Raw genomic sequence first — 22,596 nt, forward strand, 5'->3', positions numbered from 1 at the left:
TGAGTGTGTGTGTGTGTGTGTGTGTGTGTATACGTACTGTCTCCCTTATTCCTTTAATTTTAATTAAATATGGTAAATATCACATAGTATGTTGACTTCTTGATGGCAGCTTAAAAATTATTTAGTAGGGAGAAGGTAAAAAGATTAACTAAAATGGGATTAGTGTTTCTCTGCAGTTCATTTATTTGCAGCTTGCTTTTTCCCACGAATGGGCTTAATTTCTGATTGGTCTTAATGTTTAGAAACTATTCATATTTCCCTTAAGAAATCATCATCATTTCTTTATATTAATCAGCAAATATTCTATCTTCTGAAACTTTCTGCATTGCACCTACAGATCAAGATTCCATTACCAAGGAAATTAGTGTTGCTTCCTAAGTGACGGGGTAATTATCCTATGGTGCTTTTGCTGTGTGCTAACAACAAATATGGGTAGTGGTTTAGGGTCAGTGGTGAGAAAAGACATGGCAAAAGGTGGTCAATGAAATATGTATTTATTTATTAGTTTCGCCAGAAAAATATGTGTTGTATACACTTTAGGTGGGGTCAAATATTATTCAGAAAGGCTGATAAGTACTCTTGGTATCACAACAGTGAAGTGGGGGCTAAAATGAATCAGTCTTTTCTGTAATGATCTTATGATTATATATGTGTTTCCAATAACCTGTAGGACTACAACCAGAGAGCACAAATGCTGGGGACAGTCAGAAATTATCTGGGTATTTCAGGTTGTGGCAGCACTCCAGCGATTCGAACATATTAATCTATCCTGGGACACAAAATAAACTTTGATTTTCAGTATAATAAAGTAATTAAACCTGATATTTCCTTTATATTGTGTTAGGTAACAAATATATCTTTTATAACTGTTTTCTTCCAGTGTCACAGAAGTTTAGAGGAAAAGACCAAGGCAAGTTTTAGAAGAGTGAAAGTTTTTTATGAAGTTTTAGAGCAGGAATGAAAGGAAGTAAAGTTTACTTAGAAGAGGGTCAAGTGGGTGACTTGAGAGACTCAAATGCATGGTTTGACCTTTGACTTAGGGTTTTATATGTTGGCACACTTCCAGGGGGTTGTGTCCCTTCTCCCCTAATTCTCCCCTTGGGGTGGTCTGTCCTGATGCACAGTGGCCTGTCAGTGCTTGGGAGGGGCTACATATGCAGTGTTTATGGAAGTTGTATACATGCTCAATTGAGGTGTTTTTCCCTTACCAGTTGAGTGCTTCCTAGAGGAAGGTTATGTATCAGTTCAACTCTGCCATTTTGCGTCACAGTGCACATGTTTGAGATCACTTGCCCTACTACTGATCTTATTGGGAAGCTGCTTATTGCCAGGTTCAAGTATTTTCTGTCTGTTGGGAGAATGCCCTTCTCTGGCTCTGGCTGTGATCAATTATTATTCGAGAGAGATAGTTTAACAACTGTCTGATCATCACCTGATAGTTGTTTGACATTCCTGGTGTTGAGGGTGGAGGATTCTCCTGCCTTGCTCATTTCTGACTATTAATACCTTCTATAGAAGATGGCTGAATAGTAAGAGCTCCAGTGTACAGCTCCCAGCGTGAGCGATGAGAAGACAGGTGATTTCTGCATTTCCAATTGAGGTACCAGGTTCATCTCACTGGGGCTTGTTGGGCAGTGGGTACAGAACAGTGGGTACAGCCTATGGACTGAGCCAAAGCAGGGCCAGGCATCGCCTCACCCGGGAAGCACAAGGGGTCTGGGAATTCCCTTTCCTAGCCAAGGGAAGCCTTGACAGATGGCACCTGGAAAATCGGGTCACTCCCACCCTAATACTGCACTTTTCCAATGGTCTTAGCAAACAGCACACCAGGAGATTATATCCCGTGCCTGGCTCAGAGGGTCCCACACCCAAAGAGCCTTGCTCACTGCTAGTACAGCAGTCTGAGATCAAACTGCAAGATGGCAGTGAGGCTAGGGGAGGGGCGCCTGCCATTGCTGAGGCTTGAGTAGGTAAACAAAGCAGCCCGGAAACTGGAACTGGGTGGAGCCCACCGCAGGTCAAGGAGGCCTTCCTGCCTCTGTAGACTCCACCTCTGGGGGCAAGGTATAGCTGAACAAAAGGCAGCAGAAACTTCTGCAGACATAAACGGCCCATTCTGCCAGCTTTGAAGAGAGCAGTGGATCTACCAGCATGGAGTTTGAGATCTGAGAATGGACAGACTGCCTCCTCAAGTGGGTCCCTGATGCCCCGAGTAGCCTAACTGGGAGGCACCTCCCAGTAGGGGCAGTTTGACACCTCATATGTCTAGGTGCCCCTCTGAGACGAAGCTTCCAGAGGAACAATCAGGCAGCTACATTTGCTGTTCTGCAATATTTGCAGTTCTGCAGCCTCTGCTGGTGATACCCTGGCAAACAGGGTAGGAGATATATTGCTCACCTCTGAATTTCTCTGCTGCCTGCTTTTCATCTGTGTTAGGATTTAGCTTAGAAGCAACATAACATCCCTTCATGAGAGGTCAAACACCTGAGTTAAATTTTGGAAGTCTTCTATATACCTATCAGGATCTTCAGAAAATCGGACTAAGCCTACTCCTTTTATTTGCCTAAGGACCTGCAATGAGAAGGGAACTTGAACCCTAGTGGCATCACCTCCATTGGGAATTACCCTGTAGGGGTAAGAGCAAAGGTAGGGGAGTGGGAAATTTTGGATATGGTGGAGGTGGAAAAGCTGGTGGTGTGGTTCAAGGTGGCCCCAAATAAGAGGGGCTTAATGAGCTGGGACACCCAATAGCTACCTCAGATGGTTCCCCTGGAAGTTACTTTTCTAATTTGAGGGAATTATTCTCTTTGGGCCTGCCTGATATGATTGCTAAAAGGCCTGGGTTGATTTTGTGATGCTTACAAAGGTCTACTGAAAAGGCTATGCCCTTGTGCAAAAGAAAATGAGCAGCTTTCTTCTTTAAAATCTCAGGGTCAAAGGAGTCCTTGTGCTTCATAATGCACTCCAGGGAATGGTACTGAATGGTACCTATCTAGAAAGAAAAGTGAGAAAAATGAGTTCCTTTAGTCTCCTTCCTTTTGGCGTGGCCCACACCACACCAAAAGAGGAAGACAGTGGGGGCATCCCCCCTGCTATTTTGCCTCTGTGGTTCCTGGGTCCTGGCACCTTGTTGAACGTGCCACCCATGGTTTCAGAGATAACCCCCAGCCATGGAACCAGAGGAACTAAGTGATTGGGGTTAGTCATGCTCATGCAAGTGGCTCTAGTTCTCTGCCTGTGATTCTCCTTTGATTTCCTAGACTTGTGTGACCTGCCTGGCTCCCCAAAAAATAGATCTCAAGAAAAACTATATAATAGTTGGGCAAGGCCTCTTTAATGGAGGAGAAGTGCTAGATTGAACTCTATATCTTGCTATTATGGCTTGAGCTAAAGTGTTTACCATTAGAGAATGGTTCCTGTTAACTTCAGAACTTAAAATCACCATACTAATTAAATATCACTCTAATTGGAGGCAGAATAGGTGCCTTAAAAGAACATAGGTACTAAATGACTGTTTTCCTGCTAATTGGACAGTATCAAGACTAAGATTTGGCTTCAGAGGACATTTTACTTCTACTTGTTGAAGGTAGAATTTTCCCACTTACAGAAGCAGAATAAAGCCTGGTTTCTAGCAGAGAGGCCCATAAAGAGAAGGAAATTGGAAAGCTAGGGTGTTTTGGTAAAGGACCCACAATGTGCCTCTTGGAGAGGATCCCTCTTCCACTAGGTGGAGCTGTTGACCTTGAGACACCATGTGCTCTCCAGAGCAAGGACAGAGAGAGACTTGGAAATGCCATGTGCTTTCCATACCAAGGGCAGAGAGAGACCTAGAAATGCCACGTGCTTTCCACACTGAGGGCAGAGAGAGACCTGGAAATGCCGTATCCTCTCCAGACCAAGGGCTGAGAGAGAGAGAGAGAGAGATGCTCACTGTTGGGAGTGGGGAGAACTCTCTCTTCCTAGGAAATCAAGAAGACATCTTCCCTTGAGTTATATCTCCAGTTACTATGATATTCCCTGATCTTGCTAAATAAGATTACTTTCCCAAACTGTAAAATTTCCTGCACATCTTATCCACACAGAGAGGATAAGAGATATAATGATCATGGACCGGAAAGAAGGAAATTATGATAGGAAAGTTGGAGATCCTGTTGCCAACACTCTATAGGGGTGGTCAGAGGCTGGAGTCAGTTCAGAAGCCTTTGGATAAAACCTGGGGGTAGCCCTGGCCAGAAATCCTCAGTTGCCCCAGGACTTCTTCTAGCCCCATGCAACAGCTCAGTCCTCTGTGAAAGGTTTAACATAGAGGCCGAGAGCCTCTGAATGAAAGGACAGAGTTGGAGTCTGCTCCTCTACTCACCATTTCAATGAATGTTGTACCTTGGTATCCTGGACAAGCCCCCATTATGAAGTGGTTATGCTGTTTGGAATATAAAACTGGGGTTCATTGTCATGCACCAGGAAAATTTAGTACACAGACACACATGAGGAGTTTAGGAGTGGAGGTTTAATAGGTAGAAGAGAAGAGAAAGAGAAACAGCTTCTATAGAGGAAGGGATCTCTGAGCGGAGAGAGGACCAGCTGGCAATGAATGCATTGAGTTTTATAGTCCAGTTTGAGAAGGCAGTGTCTGATTTATGCAAGGCTCACAGATAGGTTCGATCAGGTATGATGTTTACATAGCACATAGGGAAGGCTGGTTGCCTCATCCTAATCCTTTTATGCAAATGGGCTTTCTAGTTGATCAGCACCATCTTGTCTGTTCCTTACAATACACATGGCTGGCAGAGAAGGGAAGATGAAGCTGCCATTTTGAAAATGTCTAGTCCTTAGTTCCTGCTGGCATTCACCTGTGCAAGCCCCCAGCTAGCACGCTACTCTTTCCTAGAAAATGATTTGGGACTGCGTTTTGTTAAAAGTAAAAGCCTTACTGAGTAGTCTCATACCCTTGGTATCTGCCTAAGTAACTCCTTTTTAAGTCCTATATCAGTAAATAAATACAAGAGAAATACAGTACATACTTCTTATTAAATCAGTCAACAATTGTTACATTTCTAGGCAAGTATTAAGCTCGTCTGAATTGTGCTTTAATACATTTTAAAGGGATTTTATTAAACTAATTTGAATATTTTAATAAACTAATTTGAATATTTTGAACATTGCTTAGAATGTAATTCACTTCTATTTCAACCAAAGTGAAGACATTGCTAAAATAATTTGCTTAGTTATAAGTTTTTCAAATCTATTGTTAGTTCAGTCTGGAAGAGCATAGTCTAGTCGGAAGTGCAGTGACAAATTCTTCAGAATTTAAACAATGGGTCTTTGGCATTTTTATTAGTTATGTTAAAAATCATTAAAGGATTGACTTGATCTTTGCAAATTTGTGTCTACCTTGTTACTTGCTCTTGCTTTTGTTGTTGTTATGATTCAGTCTCTTGGCTTTCTAAATGTTCACTGAAAAATCACTGACATGAAGCAGATTGATTAGTAGGATAAAAGGTACAAAACTTATTTAACATATATATGTGGAAGACTTCACAATGAAGGCTTATATTCCTTTGGGTATATACCCAGTAATGGGATCACTGGGTCAAATGGTATTTCTAGTTCTAGATCCTTGAGGAATCACCACACTGTCTTTCACAACGGTTGAACTAGTTTACAGTTCCACCAACAGTGTAAAGCATTCCTATTTCTCCACATCCTCTCCAGCATCTATTGTTTCCTGACTTTTTAACGATCGCCATTCTAACTGGCATGAGATGGTACCTCATTGTAGTATTGATTTGCATTTCTCTGATGACCAGTGATGATGAGCATTTTTTCATCTTGTTGAAAAAATTCAATATGTTGGCTGCATAAATGTCTTCTGTTGAAAAGTGTCTGTTCATATCCTTTGCCCACTTTTTGATGGGATTGTTTTTTTCTTGTAAATTTGTTTAAGTTCTTTGTAGATTCTGGATATTAGCCATTTGTCAGATGGGTAGATTGCAAAGATTTTCTCCCATTGTGTAGGTTGCCTGATCACTCTGATGATAGTTTATTTTGCTGTGCAGAAGTTCTTTAGTTTAATTAGATCCCATTTGTCAGTTTTGGCTTTTGTTGCCTTTCCTTTTAGTGTTTTAGACATGAAGTCTTTGCCCATGCCTATGTCCTGAATGATATTGCCTACGTTTTCTTCTAGGGTTTTTATGGTGTTAAGTCTTACATTTAAGGCTTTAATCCATCTCGAATTAATTTTTGTATACAGTGTAAGGAAGGGATCCAGTTTCAGCTTTCTACATATGGCTAGCCAGTTTTCCCAGCACCATTTATTAAATAGGGAATCCTTTCCCCGTTTCTTGCTTTTGTCAGGTTTGTCAAAAATCAGATGGTTGTAGATATGTGGTATTATTTCTGAGGCCTCTATTCTGTTCCATTGGTCTATATATCTTTTTTGGTACCAGTACCATGCTGTTTTGGTTACTATAGCCTTGTAGTATAGTTTGAAGTCAGGTAGTGAGATGTCTCCAGCTTTGTTCTTTTTGCTTAGGATTATCTTGGCTATGTGGGCCCTTTTTTAGTTCCATATGAACTTTAGTTTTTTCCAGTTCTGTGAAGGAAGTCCATGGTAGCTTGATGGTGGTAGCATTGAATCTATAAGTGACCTTTCACGATATTGATTCTTCACGATATTGATTCTTCCTATCCATGATATTGATTCTTCCTATCCATGAGCATGGAATGTTCTTCCATTTGTTTGTGCCCTCCATTATTTCGTTGAGCAGTGGTTTGTAGTTCTCCTTGAGGAGGTCTTTTACATCCCTTGTAAGTTGTATTCCTAGGTATTTTATTTTCTTTGAAGCTATTGTGAATGGGTGTTCACTCATGATTTGGCTCTGTTCGTCTATTATTGGAGTATAGGAATGTTTGTGATTTTTGCACATTGATTTTGTATCCTGAGATTTTGCTGAAGTTGCTTATCAGGTTAAGGAGACTTTGGCCTGAGATAATGGGGTTTTCTAAATATACAATCATGTCATCTGCAAACAGAGACAACTAGACTTCCTCTTTTCCTACTTGATTACTTTTTATTTCTTTCTCTTGCCAGATTGCCCTAGCCAGAACTTCCAACACTGTGTTTAATAGGAGTGGTGAGAGAGGGCATCTTTGTCTTGTGCTTATTTTCAAAGGGAATGCTTCCAGCTTTTGCCCATTCAGTATGATATTGGCTGTGGGTTTGTCATAAATAGCTCTTATTATTTTGATATACATTCCATCCATACCTAGTTTATTGAGAGTTTTCAGCATGAAGTGTTGTTGAATGTTGTTGAAGGCTTTTTCTGTATCTATTGAGATAATTATGTGGTTTTTGTCATTGGTTCTGTTTATGTGATGGATCACGTTTATTGATTTGCATGTGTTGAACCAGCCTCGCATCCCAGGGATGTAACCAACTTGATCATGGTGGATAAGCTTTTTGATGTGCTACTGGATTCGGTTTGCCAGTATTTTATTGAGGATTTTCTCATTGATGTTCATCAGGGATATTGGCCTAAAATTCTCTTTTTTTTTTTTTTTTTTTGTTATGTCTGTACCAGGCTTTGGTATCAGGATGATGCTAGCCTCATAAAATGAGTTAGGAAGAATTCCTTTTTTTTCTATTGATTGGAATAGTTTCAGCAGGCATGGTACCAGCTCCTCTTTGTACCTCTGATAGAATTTGGCTGTGAATCCCTCTGGTCCTGGACTTATTTTGATTGGTAGGCTATTAATTATTGCCTCAATTTCAGAACCTGTTTTTGGTCTATTCACAGATTCAACTTCTTTCTGGTTTAGTCTTCAGTGTGTGTATGTGTCCAGAAACTTATCCATTTCTTCTAGATTTTCTAGTTTATTTGCGTAGAGTTGTTTATAGTATTCTCTGATGGTAGTTTGGATTTCTGTGGGGTTGGTGGTTATATCCCCTTTATCTTTCTTTATTGCGTCTATTTGATTCTTTTCTCTTTTCTTCTTTATTAGTCTTGCTAGCGGTCTATCAATTTTGTTGATCTTTTCAAAAAACCAGCCCCCGAATTTTTTGATTTTTTTGAAGGGTTTTTTTGTATCTCTATCTCCTTCAGTTCTGCTTTGACCTTAGTTATTTCTGGCCTTCTGCTAGCTTTTGAATTTGTTTGCTCTTGCTTCTCTAGTTCTTTGAATTGTGATGTTAGGGTGTCGATTTTAGATCTTTCCTGCTTTCTCCAGTGGGCATTTAGTTCTATAAATTTTCCTCTAAATGTGTCCCAGAGATTCTGGTGTGTTGTATCTTTGTTCTCATTTATTTTAAAGAACATTTTTATTTCTGCCTTCATTTTGTTATGTACCCAGTAGTTATTCAGGAGCAGTTTGTTCAGTTTCCATGCAGTTGTGCAGTTTTGAGTGAGTTTCTTAATTCTGAGTTCTAATTTGATTGCATTGTGGTCTGAGGGATAGTTTGCTGTGATTTCTGTTCTTTTACATTTGCTGAGGAGTGTTTTACTACCAATTATGTGGTCAATTTTCAAATACGTGTGATATGGTGGTGAGAAGAATGCATATTCTGTTGATTTGGGTTATGGTGTTCTGTAGATGTCTATTAGGTCTGCTTGGTCCAGAGCTGAGTTCAAGTCCTGAGTATCCTTCTTAACCTTCTGTCTCATCGATCTGTCTAATATTGACAGTGGAGTGTTAAAGTCTCCAATTATTATTGTGTGGGAGTCTAAGTCTATTTGTAGGTCTCTAAGGTATTGCTTTATGAATCTGAGTGCTCCTGTATTGGGTGCGTATATATTTAGGATAGTTACGTGTTCTTGTTGCACTGATCCCTTTACCATTATGTAGTGGCCTTCTTTGTCTCTTTTGATCTTGTTTGTTTAAAGTCTGTTTTATCATAGACTAGGATTGCAACCCCTGCTTTTTTTTTTTTCCCTTTCCATTAGTTTAGTAGATCTTCCTCCATCCCTTTATTTGGAGCCTATGTGCATCTTTGCACATGAGATGGGTCTCTTGAATACAGTGCACAGATGGGTCTTGACTCTTTATCCAATTTGCCAGTCTGTGTCTTTTAATTGGGGCATTTAGCCCATTTGCACTTAAGGTTAATATTGTTATGTTTGAATTTGATCCTGTCATTATGATGTTAGCTGGTTATTTTGCTCATTAATTGATGCCGTTTCTTCACAGAGTCGATGGTCTTTACCATTTGGTGTGTTTTTGCAGTGGCTGGTACCAATTGTTTCTTTCCATGTTTAGTGCTTCCTTTAGGAACTCTTGTTAGGCAGGCCTGGTGGTGACAAAATCTCTAAACATTTGCTTGCCTGTAAAGGATTTTATTACTCCTTCACTTAGTTTGGGTGGATATGAGATTCTGGGTTGAAAATTCTTTCTTTAAGAATGTTGAATATTGGCCTCCACTCTCTTCTGGCTTGTAGGCTTTCTGTTGAGAGATCTGCTGTTAGTCTGATGGGCTTCCCCTTGTGGGTAACCCGATCTTTCTTTCTGGCTGCCCTTAATGTTTTTTCCTTCATTTCAAATTTGGTGAATTGACAATTATGTGTCTTGGGGTTGTTCTTCTTGAGGAGTATCTTTGTGGTATTCTCTGTATTTCCTGAATTTGAATGTTGGCCTGCCTTACTAGGTTAGGGAAGTTCTCCTGGATAATATGCTGAAGAATGTTTTCTAACTTGGTTCCATTCTCCCCGTCACTTTCAGGTACACCAATCAGATGTAGATTTGGTCTTTTCACACAGTCCCACATTTTTTGGAGGTTTTGTTCATTCCTTTTCACTCTTTTTTCACCAATCTTCTCACTTTATTTCATTAATTTGATCTTCAATCACTAATATCCTTTCTCCCACTTGACTGAATCAGCTATTGAATCTTGTGCATGCATCATGAAGTTCTCATGCTGGTTTTCAGCTCCATCGGGTAATTTAAGGTCTTTTCTATACTGTTTATTCTAGTTAGCCATTTGTCTAACCTTTTTAAAAGGTTTTTAGTTTCCTTGCAATGGGTTAGAACACGCTTCTTTAGCTTGGAGAAGTTTGTTTTACCGGACCTTCTGAAGTCTACTTCTGTCAACTCCTCAAACTCATTATCTGTCCAGTTTTGTTCCCTTGCTGGCAAGGAGCTGCAATCCTTTGGAGGAGAAGAGGTGCTCTCTTTTTTTGGAATTTTTAGCTTTTCTGCTCCGGTTTCTCCCCATCTTTGTGGTTTTATCTACCTTTGGTCTTTGATGTTGGTGATCTACAAATGGGGTTTTGGTGTGGATGTCCTTTTTGGTGATATTGATGCTATTCCTTTCTGTTTGTTAGCTTTCCTTCTAACAGACCCCTCAGCTGCAGATCTGTTGGAGTTTGCTGGAGCTTCACTCCAGACCCTGTTTGCCTGAGTATCACCAGTGGAGGCTGCAGAATAGCAAATATTGTTGCTTGATCCTTCCTCTGGAAACTTCATCCCGGAGGGGCACCTGCCTGTTTGAGAGGTCTGTCAGCCCTTACTGGGAGGTGTTTCCCAGTCAGGCTACATGGGGGTCAGGGACCTGCTTGAGGAGGCAGTCTGTCCATTCTTGGAGCTCAAACTCCATGATGAGAGAACCACTGCTCTCTTCAGAGCTGTCAGACAGTGGCGTTTAAGTCTGCAGAAGCTGTCTGCTGCTTCTGGAAGCTTTGTCCCAGAGGGGAACCTGCCTGTTTGAGGTGTCTGTCAGCCCCTAATGGGAGGTGTTTCCCAGTCAGGCTACATGGGGGTCAGGGACCTTCTTGAGGAGGCAGTCTGTCTGTTCTTGAAACTCAAACCCCATGCTGAGAGAACCACTGCTCTCTTCAGAACTGTCAGACAGGGACGTTTAAATCTGCAGAAGCTGTCTGCTGCCTTTTGTTCTACTATTCTCTGCCCACAGAGGTGGAATCTATAGAGGCAGTAGGCCCTGCTGAGCTGTGAGGGGCTCTACCCAGTTCGTGCTTACCCGTCTCTTTGTTTACACTGTGAGCTACTCAAGCCTCAGCAATGGTGGACGGCCCTCTCCCCACCAAGCTCCCACATCCCAGCTTGATCTCAGACTGCCATGCTAGCAGTGAGCAAGGCTCTGTGGGTGTGGGACACTGAGTCAGGCATGGGATGATATCTCCTGGTCTGCTGGTTTCTAAGACTGTGGGAAACGTGTAGTATTTTGTTAGAAGTGTACCGTTACTCCAGGTACAGACTATCATTGCTTCCCTTGGCTAGGAAAGGGAAATACCCTGACCCCTTGCACTTCCCAGGTGAGGCAACACCCCACCCTGCTTCAGCTCGCCCTCCATGGGTGGACCCACTGTCCAACCAGTTCCAATGAGATGAACGAGGTACCTCAGTTGGAAATGCAGAAATCGCCTGTCTTCTGTGTCGATTTCGCTGGGAGCTGCAGACCGGAGCTGTTCCTATTTGGCCATCTTGGAAGTGACCTCCCATGACCATTTTTAAAGTTTTATTTTTTCCATGAGATGTATTTCTGGAATGTCTGCTGTGTTTTTTTCAGTTCCCTTTCATCATATTTCTCATATCTTGTGTCAGTATTCTATATAATTTCAACAAAATATAGGCACTACTCATTTGAACACTCATGAAATACTGTTTGATGGATTGAAAAGGAGAGAAATCCAGAAAGTTTTGGATCTCAGGAATATTGACAGCTGCATTTGGTACCAATGTGAGTATCATGAGCTTATGTGGAATTATATTTAAGATTACTATCTAGTGTATTGAAGAGCAAACTCTCTATGTGGATAAAAGATTCTTTTGGATGAAGAAAATAGGTATTATTTAGATATCTCATTTCTGACTAAATATTTATCTGATTGCCTGTCATATTGTCCAGCAACATGATTTGAAAGGTAAACTTGAAACAAGTGTTTGAATCTTTTAATATTCCCCATATAAACATATTCACAAGATATGTTAGAGAAACTGAGAAATAAGTGTCTTCTTTACATTATCTTGCTAACCATTCACTTTTCCATGTTACATAAGTGTATCTATTAACTGAATTAACAGCCACATGGTTAGCCTATATTCTAGTCATCACTGTATGGACTAAGATGGCTTTGCAAGGTCTAGGCATCTTATCACATTTCAATATATGAGGGCACAAGGAGGAAAGAAGAGACATACTCCATTTTCACCCTGGAAGTCACAAATGATTGTTCTACTTCATGCTTTGTCCAGACTTTTGTTACATGCACCCAGATACCTATAAGGAGTGTAGCAATATGTACTTTTCTTCTGAGTGATTGAATGCTCATGTTGAAAAAGGTTTTATTTTTCTAAAGTAATATGATTTGGTTGTGTGTCCACCCAAATCTCATCTTGAATTGTAGTTCCCATAATCTGCATGTGTTGTAGGAGGGACTCAGTGGGAGGTAATTGAATCCATGGGGGCAGTTACCTCCATGGTGTTCTCATGATAGTAAGTGCTCATGAGATCAGATGCTTTCATAAGGGGTTTATCTCCACTTTTGCTCAGCACTTTTCCTTGCTGCCACCATGTGAAAAAGGATGTGTTTGCTTCCCCTTCTGCCATGATTGTAAGTTTCCTGATGCCTCTCTAGCCCTGCAGAACTACGAGTCAATTAAACCTCTTTCCTTTGTAAATTCCCAGTTCAGGGTATGTCTTTATTAGTAGTGTGGGAATGGACAAATACAGTAAATTGGTACCAGGTAGTGAGGCACTGTAATAAATTAGATACCTGAAAATGTGAAAGCAATTTGGAAGTGGATAATAGGCAGAGATTGGAACACTTTGGAGGCCTCAGAAGAAGATAGGAAAATGTGGGAAAGTTTGGAACTTCCTAGAGACTTAGAGGGCTCAGAAGACATGAAGATATGGGAAAGTTTGAAACTTCCTAGAGACTTGGAGGACTCAGAAGATACAAAGATATGGGAACGTTTAGAACTTCCTAGAGATTGGAGGGCTCAGAAGACAGGAAGATATGGGGAAAGTTTGGAACTTCCTAGAGACTTGTTGAATGGCTTTGAACAAAATGCGGATAGTGAAATGCACAATAAGATACAGGCTGAGGTGGTTTCAGATTGAGATGAGGAACTTGTTGGAAACTGGAGCAAAGGTCACTCTTGCTATACAAAGAGACTGGTGGCATTTTGCCCCTGCCCTAGAGATCTGTGGAATTTTGAACTTGAGAGAGATCATTTGGGTACCTGGCAGAAGAAATTTCTAAGTGGCAAGGCATTCAAGAGTAAGCAGGGCATAATTTGAAAATTTTGCAGCATGATGATGCTGAAGAAAAGAAAAAAAAATTTTATGGGATAAATTCAAGCCTTCTGCAGAAATTTGCATAGGTAATGTGAAGCCATATGCTAAGCACAAAGACAATAGGGAAAATGTCTCCAGGACATGTCAGACTTTTGCAGCAGCCCCTCCCACCACAGGCCTGGAGGCATGGGAGTAAAAAATGGTTTTAGGGGTCAGGCCAGGGCCCCTCCTTGCTATGTGCATCCTAGGAACTTGGCTTCCTGTGTCCCAACTATTTCAGCTCCAGCTGTGGCTAAGAGTGGCCAAGATATACCTCAGGCCATTACTTCAGAGGTTGCCATCCCAAGCCTTGGTGGTTTACACATGTGTTGGTCCTGTGGGTGCATAGAAGTCAAGAATTGAGGTTGGCAAACTTCTTATTAGATTTCAGAGGATGTATGATGCCCAGGCAGAAGTGTACTTCAGGGACAGAGCCCTTATGGAGAACCTCTCCTGGGGTAGTATGGAAGGAAAATGTGGGGTTAGAGCCCCCACACAAAGTCCCCACTGGGACACTGCCTAGTGGAGTACTGGCAGTACCCTAGTGGGGCGCTGGCAGTGTCCCAGTGGGGACTCTGTTTGGGGACTCTAACAGCACATTTCCCTTCCACATTACCCTAGCAGAACCCACAACTGCACAACCCCGCATCCTCCAGACCCCAGAATAGAAGATCTACTGACAGCTTGCATTGTGCACCTGGAAAAGCTGCAGACACTCAATGCCAGCCAGTGAAAACAGCGAGGAGGGGTGCTGTACCCTGCAAAGCAACAGGGACAGAGTTACTCAAGGCTGTGGGAGCCCACTTCTTGCATCAGCATGACCTGGATGTGAGGCATGGAGTCAAAGGAGATCATTTCAGACTTCTAAGATTTGACTGCTTTGCTGGATTTTGGACTCGCATGGGGCCTGTAGCTCCTTTGCTTTGGCCAATTTCTTCCATTTGTAATGGGTGTATTTACCCAATACTTGTACCTCATTGTATCTAGGAAGTAACTAACTTGCTTTTGATTTTCCAGGCTCCTTTGTGGAAGCGACTTGCCTTGTCTCAGATGAGGCTTTGTGGACTTTTCAGTTAAGGTTGAAATGAGTTAAGACTTTGGGGGACTGTGGGGAAGGCATGATTGCTTTTGAAATGTGAGGACATGAGATTGGGGAGGAACCAGGGGCAGAATGATATAGTTTGACTGTGTCCCCACTCAAATCTCATCTTGAATAGTAGTTCCTATAATCCCCATGTGTTGTGGGAGAAACCTGGTGGGAGGTAGTTGAATCATGGGGATGGTTACTTCCATATTGTTCTTGTGATAGTGAATGAGTTCTCACAAGACCTGACCCCCTTATAAGGTGCTTTCCCACACTTTGTTCAGCACTTCTTGCTGCCACCATGTGAAAAAGGACGTGTTTCCTTTCCCTTATGCGATGATTGTCAGTTTCCTGAGGCCTTCCCAGCCCTGAGAAACTGTCAGTCAATTAAACTTCTTTGCTTTATAAATTACCTGGTCTCAGGTATGTGTTTACTAGCAACGTGAGAATGGGCTAATACATAAAGTGAGGAAGAAGGAGGACAGATACTTACTGACAAACTAGGTTCTGACATCTCTTCATAAAGTTTTGGCATAAATATCACTCCAGGCTTTCCCAGTGACATGTGGAACTCACAAATTATTTACCCGACAACCTATTGTGGGCAAAAGAGGACAAGAGCCAAATAGAGAGTTAATGTTTTTACAAAGCTTGGCCTTACTTACTCTTGCTAGATTTACACTTGAATACCTGATGAAAGAAAAAAATCAAGAGAAATTTTCAGATTTTGGGGGTGCAAGTTTATTATAGTATTGCTGAACCTTATATAGGTGTAGTATCAAACAAAGCCTTAATTAGCCAATATGAACACACTATTAAAAAAAATCTAGCAAGTACTTCTTTTATAAATTTGAAAACTGAATGCTCAGTTAAAATTTACTTTTGAAAAAGCAAACTTGTAATCTCAAAATTTAAGGAAAACAGTACTTTTCTTTGTATTAAGTAATAAAAAAGATAATTTGTGGAACATTAATATAATAATGCTCTTCTCTACTGGCCCTCTTTCGACATTGACATCAATTTTGCCAATTAAAAAAATCCAGATGAAGTAGAGAATAATTAATCACATACTACATTAATATGAACTAAAAGTCCATACTTACTTTCTAAAAAATTAACTAAGGAAGTGAGGAAAATATCAATGTCATATATAATATAATTATGACTTCCTCTTTAGAGATTTAAGACATTGCAGCCTGTTACCTTAGGGAAATGGGTGATGGAATTTTAAAAGCTGGAGAATAAATTGACAGCCTTGTAATTTTCTGAGAGTATTACTCAAGTGGTAGCAATTATTTTAAAAGATTATTGTGAAATGTGTGAAATCTGGAGGGCACTTAATGATGTCTAAAAATGTACTGTACGTAATAGGTGAGGATGTTCTTTTTGTCCAGCTTCAGCAGTCATGACACGTCTGCTTTACCCCATCCCTTTTGGCTGTCACAGTTCTAGAATGTCGCAGGCTGAGGAGCCTTTCAGGATTAGCCCATAAGTTTTCATACACTTTGGAAGATAGAAGGAGGATTCCCCAAAACTGATCTAGGAGCATCTCATTTCTCAGGGTTGACAAGATTTTAGGTGGATTAGCAAACTATCTAAGGGTTGTGCAAACTTTTTATTTACTTTTTTGTAGATACAAAAAATGTAAATGGAGACCATAATTATATTGGTCTGAGGATACCACACATCAAGTAATCACAGTAATATATCATTTTTATATTCAAAATTGCAGCCTTTCACTTTCAATTATATTTATTATTCTCAAGAATATATCTTATCTAATGTTTACCCTACAACTTTGACAGTGAATTTTAGATGAAAGAAATAACGTTTTCACTGTGACTTGGTAGACTGTCAGAACTTCTATTTGCCAAGCCTTCACCATATGTTGGGCATGATAAATACAAGAATATTGAAAGCTAACAACTTTTATTCTCATTTTCAGATGGAAAAGAGAGACACAGTACAGTTAAGTAACTTGTCCAAGTTGGGAAATTAGACATTTCTATTTAGAATCTAGGTCTGTCTAACATTGCATGCCCATACAGGCTTTTTTTTTTTTTTCTTTTCTTTTTTTATTTTTGAGAGCTTTTAGGTTACAGGACAGTTTAGAAGACTCCTTGACAATGAAAAGATTTAGCTCTAGTAATATGACTTTGGTTTCATATACAAAGAAGTATCTTCTGAAGAGATGAAGTTTTAGCTTCTTTATATTTTCCCAAACTAATTTGTTTCCACTCATGATTTATCATCAGAAGTTGGTGCAAAGTTCTTTTGTTTTATATGCTTGCTCATTATTCAAGTAAGCATGGTTTTCTCTAATCTAAATCCATGTAGTCTATTTATAATTTTTAAAAATAAGACTATCTTTATGAGGAGTTTTAGGTTCACAGCAAAATTAAGATGAAGGTATAGAGATTTCCCATATCCCTCCCATCCACACACATGCATTGCCTCCCCTATTACTAACATTTCTTACGAGAGTGGTGCATTTGTTACAATTGATGAACCTGCATTGACACATCACAATCACATAAAGTCCACAATATACATTTGGGGTTCACTTTTCATATTTTCATGGTTCACATTCTATGGGTTTGGACAAATGTATAATGACATGTATTTACCATTATAATATGATAAAACATGACAGTTCACTATCCTAAAAATGCTCTGTGCTCTGACTTTTTATTGCTCTCTGCTCTAACCCCTGGCAACTTCTGGGAAATTTTTACAGTTTCCACAGTTTTATCTTTTCCAGAATATCACATAGTTGAAATCATACAGTATGTAGACTTTTCAGGTTAACTTTTTTCTCTTAGTAATGTACATTTATGTTCCTTCATGTCTTCTCATTGCTTGATAGTTCATTTATTTAAAAAATTATTTTAGATTCAGAGGGTACACATTTAGCTGTGTTACAAAGGCATATTGCATGATACTGAGGGTTGGCGTATGATTGAACTCATCACACAGGTAGTGAACATATTATACAATAGTTAGTTTTTAAACCGTTACCCTCCTCCACACTTTCCCCTCTTATATTCCATGGTGTCTTTTATTCCCATTTTTATATCCATGTGTACCCGATATTTAGCTTCCATTTATAAGTGAGAACATGTGGTATTTGCTTTTCTGCTCTTGTGTTTATTTTCTTAGGATTATGACCTCTAGCTGTATCCATATTGCTGCAAAGGAAATGATTTCATTTTTTATAGCCGTATAGTATTCCATGATGTATATGTACCAAATTTTCTTTACCTAGTGCACTGTTGATGGGCACCTAGGTGGATTCCATGTCTTTGTTGTTGTGAATAATGCTTTGATGAACATATGAGTGCATGTGTCTTTTTGGTAGAATGATTTATTTTTCCTTGGGTAAATAGTAATGAGATTGCTGGGTTACATGGTAGTCCAATTCTTAGTTCTCTGATAAATCTCCAAACTGCTTCCCACAGCAGCTGAACTAATTTACATTCCCACGAACAGCATATAAGCATTCCCTTTTCTCTGAGGCCTCGCCAACATCTGGTACTTTCTGACTTTTTAACGATAGCCATTCTGATTGGTATGAGATGGTATCTCCTTGTTGTTTTGATTTGGATTTCTCTGATGATTAGTGACATGGAATATTTTTAAATATTTTTTTGGCCACTTGTATGTTTTCTTTTGAGAAGTGTCTTTTTATGTCTTTTGGCCACTTTTTAATGGGGTTATTTGTTTTATGCTTGTTGAATTGCTTAGGTTCCTTACAGATTCTAGATATTAGTTCTTTTTCAGATGAATAATTTGAAAATATTTTCTCCCATTATTTAAGTCTTTAATTCATCTTGTTAATTTTTGTGAGGGAGAGGCCCAGTTTCATTCTTCTGAATATGGTTGACATCCCACTGATTTTTATATATTAATTTTGTGTACTAAGACTTTGCTGCAGTTATTCATCAGGACTAGAGATTCTTTGGCAGCATCTTTAGGAATTCCTAGGTATAGAATTACATCTTTGTGAAGAGAGATAATTTGACTTTTTCTTTTCCTGTTTGAATGTCTTTTATTTCTTCCTCTTGCCTGACTGCTCTGGCTATGTCTTTTAGTACTATGTTGACTAGGAGTGGACATCCTATTCTATAGTGAAGGTGGACATCCTTGTCTTATTACTGTTCTTAGGGGAAATGCTTCTAGATTTTGCCTGATGTGTATGAAGTTGGCTGTGTGTTTGTCATAGATGGCTCTTATTATTTTGAGATGGGTTTGTTTGACATCTGGTTTGTTCAAGGTTTTTTTCATGGAAGGATGTTGGGTTTCATTGAATGCTTTTTCTGATTCTATTGAGATGATCTATGATTTTTGTTTTTAATTTTGTTAATGTGGTGAATCATATTTATTGATTTGTGTATGTTGAATCATCCTTGCATCCCAGGAATAAAGCCCATTTCATGGTGAATTAACTTTTTAACGTGCTGTGGCATTCTGTTTGCTCATATTTTGTTCAGGATTTTTGCATCTATGTTCATGAGGAATATTGGCCTGTAGTTTTCTTTTTTTCTTGTGTATTTGGTAGATTTTTGGTATCAGGAGGATACTGGTTTCGTAGAATGAGCTAGATCTCTCTCTCTCTCTCTCTCTCTTTTAATTGTTTTTGTAGGATTGGTACCAACTCTTCTTTGTATGTGTGGTAGAATTTTGCTGTGATTCCATCTCGTCCAGGGCTTTTTCTGGATAGTAAGTTTTTAAAATTACTGATTCAGTTTCATTACTTGTTATTGGTATGCTCATGATTTCTGTTTCTTCCTGGTTCAATCTTAGAAGATTGTGTGTTTCCAAAATTCTATCCATTTCCTCTAAATTTTCTAGCTTGTGTGCATAGAGGTGTTCATAGTAGTGTCTGGGGAACTTTTGTATTTCTGGGAAATCAGTTTTGATGTCACTTTTGTCATTTCTGATTGCGTTTATTTGAATCTTCTCTCCTTTTTTTCTTTCTTAATTTAGCTAGTGGTCAATCAATCTTGTTTATTCTTTCACAAACCAACATTTTGTTTCATTGATCCTTTGTATGAATTTTTGGGTCTCAATTTCATTTAGTTCTGCTCCAATTTTAGTGATTTATTTTCTTCTGCTACTGTTGGGTTTAGTTTGTTCATGTTTTTCTAGCTTGTTTATGTGTAAGATTAGGTGTTAATTTGAGATCTTTTAATCTTCTTGATAGTGGCATTTAGAGCTATAAACTTTCCTCTTAACACTGCTTTTGCCACATCTCAAAGGTTTTGGTATGTTGTGTCTCTATCTTCATTTGTTTTAAATATATTTTTTTATTTCTGCCTTAATTTTATATTTACATAGAAACCATTCAGGAGCAAATTGTTTAGCTTCAATGTATCTGTGTAGTTTTGAGAGTTCTTGGAATTGGTTTGTATTTTTATTTTTATTCAAAATTTCTGTCTTCTAAAAGAGATTATAGAATATTAGCATAATTTCTTTCTAAAATGTTTGATAACCTTCACTAGTGAACCTATCTGGGCCGAATGCTTTGGTTTTATAAGGTTATTAATTATTAATTAAATTACTAGGCTTGAATCTTGTTGATTTTATTGATCTTTTCAAAGAACCACCTTTTGGTTTCATTGATTTTCTCTATTGATTTTGTTTGCAATTTCATTGATTTCTGCTCTAATTCTTATTTTTTTCTTTTCTTTTACTTACTTTGGATTTAATTTGATCTTTTTCTAGTTTCTTAAACTGGAAAATTAGATTGTTGATTTTAGGTCTTCTTTTAAGTCATCTAATATGTGCATTCGATGACTTAAATTTCTTTCTAATTACTGCTTTTACTGTATCCCACAAATTTTGATGAGTTGTATTTTCATTTTAATTTAGTTCAAAATATGTTTACATGTCTCTAGAGATTTCTTATTTGACTTATATGTTATTTGGAAGTGTGTTGTGTAGCTGCCACATATTTTGGTATTTTCAAGTTATCTTTCTGTTACTTATTTCTGGTTAAATTCCACTGTGGACTGAAAGCAGACATGTATGATTTCTATTCCTATAAATTTGTTAAGGTGTGGCCCAGAATGTGGTCTATCTTAGTGAATGTTTCCTCTATTTATACATTTAATGAAGAATGTTAACTCTATGTTATGGGGAAATTCCTGAGCCTTCCATCATGGTAAATTAAAGAACAAAAATTTTTACCCACAGCTTCTCTGAAATAATCTATTCAGGATCATCAGGGACACTAGCTTCTTGTGCCCAAGTGTAATCATGAGCCCAGTCTTAATTATTATTGTTAAAAGTGATATATATTATTTTTCTGGCATTGGTCTTTCAGACTGTTTTGAGGCATTTAATGTCACTAATGATACTACTACTATGGCTGAAAAAAGGTAGAAGAAATCTAATTCTTATCTAAAGGCACTAGATGAGGAACTCCACTTTATAGGGGTCTATTTGTTCTACTTGGATAGATTGGTACTCTTGGTTCATGCCAGGATCATATGGGCATCTGAGTGGTTCAAAAGCAGGTTTTGCTGCTGTAGTGGAGGAGTTTGGTGCCAGCTGTCCTGTACTGACCCTGAGATTTGGAACAAGGTAAGGTCTAAGGCTTGTGAGTAAAGATGCATACAAATTTAGCATGATCTCAAATTTTTGATAATTCTGAGCAGTCTGGTGATAAACTTAATTCTATAAGAAAAGCTATTTTGTATCTCTTACAAATCTTCTCTGCTTCTGCCTACTTGCAGGAGACAGTGTGCTGAAGTTGAGAGAATGCAACATCTGGAACATACTAATTGGTTCTGGCTATGACCAAGAGGTCCCATATGGTTTTACTCTAGTCACTCAACTGCACCAAGACAATGTCCTCCATCAAAAACTTATCACAATAATAATACATACATTCATAAGGTTATTGGAAAGTTCTAATAAAAAGAATCAGATAAAGCTTCTCTTTATATTGAAAACTAGTTGCCACAGAGCCTTTTTGGAAAAGGATTAGCAATATAAATCCAATGGAAAATATATCATTGTTCCTAATTGGTTGCTATATTTTTCTTTGGGTGATTCTGGCAGGGTCAATGTTAACTAAGGGGAAATCTTGCAATGGTTCGTCATAGTACTATAGATGGTACTATAGTACTATGTATAGTATGGTATAGTATAGTACAATGCCATTACATTGTACTAGATGAAGTACATTGGTTACAGATTAAAAGAAGTCTATGAGTACGAATTTTTCTTTACTATCAATATATTTAAAAGGAATTGAAGGCCTTAGAAACCAGTTGTCCCACACACATAAATCCTACTTCTCTTAATAACTGTGACAAGAAATTATTGCATACTTCTTGAGACATAACCTTGTGGGTTACACGATGGGGTAGAATATAATGTGATCTCTATTGTCTATGTAATTAAAATTTATTTTCTATTTAACACTCCATCACATAAAAATTGATGGATTCATGTTAAAAAGTTTGATATGTGTAACTGGAATTTTCTAACAAAATGTGGGCTATATAACATATATATTGTTCACTTCAGAGGACCATAGGACAATAGAGATGTACAGGGTTGCTAGTAGGGTAAGACACACTTTGGCAGCTGAAACTGTAGTCCATCTATAAGGTCGCTTCTTTCTTATTGGTCAAATCATATTCTACATATTATGGAATCAAAGTCAAGATTCTAAGAAATCTGTGTTGAAGTTCCAGAATTTGGCATTATTGTCAAGTCCTGAAAGCATCATACTTTCCTACTAGAAAGGTCAAATTGGATCTGATATCCAAATATCCCAGAAAATGAAAATGTTTATTAAAAGAGAAACTTCCTGAGAATCTTGTTTTTTTTTTTTTGTTTTCGTTTTTGTTTTTGAGACAGAGGTTCACTATTGTTGCCTAGGCTGGAGTGCAGTGGCATAATCTCGGCTCACTGCAACCTTTGCCTTCCCAGTTCAAATGATTCTCCTGCCTCAGCCTCCCCGGTGGCTGGGATTACAGGTGTGCGCCAACATGCCTGGCTAATTTTTGTATTTTGAGTAGAGACAGGGTTTCACCATGTTGGCCAGGCTTTTCTCAAACTCCTGACCTCAAGTGATCCACCCGCCTCAGCCTCCCAAAGTGCTGGAATTATAGGCGTGAGCCACCGCATTTGGCCACTTCCCAATAATCTTTAAGAAATTTCAGCAGGTTACAACGTAAGGAAATGAACATTTGCAGCAACATCCACTATCACT

Source organism: Macaca mulatta, chromosome 9 (genome assembly GCF_049350105.2).
Source record: "Macaca mulatta isolate MMU2019108-1 chromosome 9, T2T-MMU8v2.0, whole genome shotgun sequence".
In the NCBI taxonomy this organism is placed as follows: domain Eukaryota; kingdom Metazoa; phylum Chordata; class Mammalia; order Primates; family Cercopithecidae; genus Macaca; species Macaca mulatta.